The 2,242-nt window shown below is 39.8% G+C and overlaps 1 long non-coding RNA gene across 1 annotated transcript; it reads left to right on the forward strand.

Moving 5' to 3' along the window:
- The first annotated feature begins 349 nt into the window (after positions 1-349).
- LOC132884969 (uncharacterized) lies at positions 350-1,735 on the forward strand. The gene is made up of 3 exons (XR_009654517.1): positions 350-678; positions 1,017-1,175; positions 1,670-1,735. It is a non-coding gene; the product is annotated as an uncharacterized LOC132884969 (long non-coding RNA).
- Positions 1,736-2,242: the final 507 nt, after the last annotated feature.

Genomic DNA, 2,242 nt, shown 5'->3' on the forward strand with positions numbered 1-2,242 from the left:
GGTACGGGAGTAGGGGGCCAGATGAAGTCCACCTTTGGGGAAAAAAGATCCCCCCCCCCTCCACAATGCTGGCTACGGGCCTGAAATTGCCACTGTTTGTCTTATCCTGCTTACACATAGATACAAGTAAATGATAAGTATAAGTGATAATGATAAGTAAATGATAAAAAAAAGAACAAAAAACAGTTTACTTTCTTAACTCAGCAATGGATTTGACCTTCTATCTTTGAAAGTTTTTTTGCAAATAACTTAACATTTCCAAGATGATCATAAATTAATTCTAAGAAGATTGAAAGTGTTACAAAACCTGCATCTTATACCTAACTGGTGGGAATGGTGGTGTTACAACTTATCCTGGTGTTACTTTCATACCCGGTGTCTCTCATCTCTGTTGTATTGACTTTCATTTCAAGGCATGATATAAAAAAGGGCCAGTACGTATACGTAGTGATATGTCGTTGGATGTCCCACGCTGTCCCATAATGCAGTGCGATTACCACTGCTGTTTACTGGATGACGTCATTTCCGTTATATACCTGGGTGCACGTGAAACTCCCACACCACTCGGTTGGATCGCGACTCTCTTGTGGATCGGCCTGCTGTTACGCTTGGACCATTGAAACAACATTGAGAAAAACACTGGACCACGCTACATTTTCATTCATCCCTGGACATCTGGTACGTACCATTATTCAGTCACTATTAATAAAGGGAATTTCGAATACAATTTCAAGCAGTTTAAGAAGTTATGATGAACTTCAGTCATATCACGCGTTGGAGAAATTTCCCTCAACTAGTATCCATTTGAAACAACAACAATGCAGATGCATTATTCAATCGAAAAACGAGTCGAAGTAGTTGTCTTGTTGGAGTGAAAACTTAGCGTTGGTGTGAAAACTTAGCGTTTAAATCGAGCATGTAGGCCTAGGTCGCATGTCGTTTTGAGCTGACCTGTTCTTTTGTGTAGCCTCATTATTGTCTCATTATTGTCTTCATGCTACATTTTATTCCATCAGGTGTCTACCTTAGCCCTTTGTGGAGGAACCGACGTAGGGGTCACAGTGAGGCGGATGCTGCGTAGCCTCCTGGTCAACAGCTTGGCCAGCCAATTTAACTGGGCTGGAAAGGGGAAAAAACTGCGTTTAAGGACACCAAGATCCATGATGTCCTGTTTGGTAGGTTATGCATGTGCACAAAGCTGTAAAAGAGGGTAAAATAGTAAGCTGTCGCAAGTACTTGCACACTACTTCTAAACGTTCTTTGATAACTCCTTCACTAACTGTAACATTACGATTATAACGACAACGACAAACATATTGTGAAAGATGCAAAGGATTAAAAAGGATTAAGAAACTCACCAGGCGCCTTACTCAGAAAAAGCAGGTGTGCAGGCAAGTCCAGGGAGGCTGACTGAGTGACGAACGGTCCGGTATAGTGGCATTTCTATTTCCGCTTTGTGTCAATGGGGAAATTAAATTTTTTTTTTTAATCCCGTTTAAATTGTCACAAGATTCACATCTATGGTTTCTGATTTTTACATATATTTTCTGTACTAGTACCATTACTTGCCACCTACCACTAGAGTGTGACGTGTATAGTCTTAACAACTCAAACTTTAACAATTATCACCATGCAAAGTCTCAATGTTGTTTTGTTCTTTTTCTTTCAGATGCTCTACAAAAGCAGCTGCCAGGGAGCACACACGCTACTTTTAGTGACACAATCAAGAAGTGGCTTAAGTATGCGCCAGAGAGAGAGGGAGGGATGAGGAGACGTGAGGTAGGGTGGCATTTAGAAATCCATAGCCTACTGCTGACTTTCTTTATCAATGGTGCATCAAATTAATTTTGCTTATGTTTTTCTGTTTCCATGTACAGGTGTCTGCACCGCAGGAGGAATAGGCCACAATTATAAATTATAAATAAATCATAAAATGTTTCTAAGAACTTGTTCAAGTGTGTTCTGTTCCTTATAAATGTTAAAAGTTATGCCTCATTAGATAGCTTGACAAACATTAGGAGAGGTGCATTGTTGCATGCATTTTTATATCCTGTTGTACATAAAACAGGACGTAGCCTACGCACATTGATATAAATTAAGTTTCACTTTCATGGTTGAAGTATGCATGTGTGTGTTCATCCTAGGCAAGAGCCCCGATGCTTTATTGTTAGCTAGTTTAATTTAGCCTGTTTTGCTTAATTTGTAGCCTTCCTGTTGTACATAAAACAGGAAGTAAAGTTGG

Source organism: Neoarius graeffei, chromosome 4, assembly GCF_027579695.1.
Source record: "Neoarius graeffei isolate fNeoGra1 chromosome 4, fNeoGra1.pri, whole genome shotgun sequence".
NCBI lineage: Eukaryota > Metazoa > Chordata > Actinopteri > Siluriformes > Ariidae > Neoarius > Neoarius graeffei.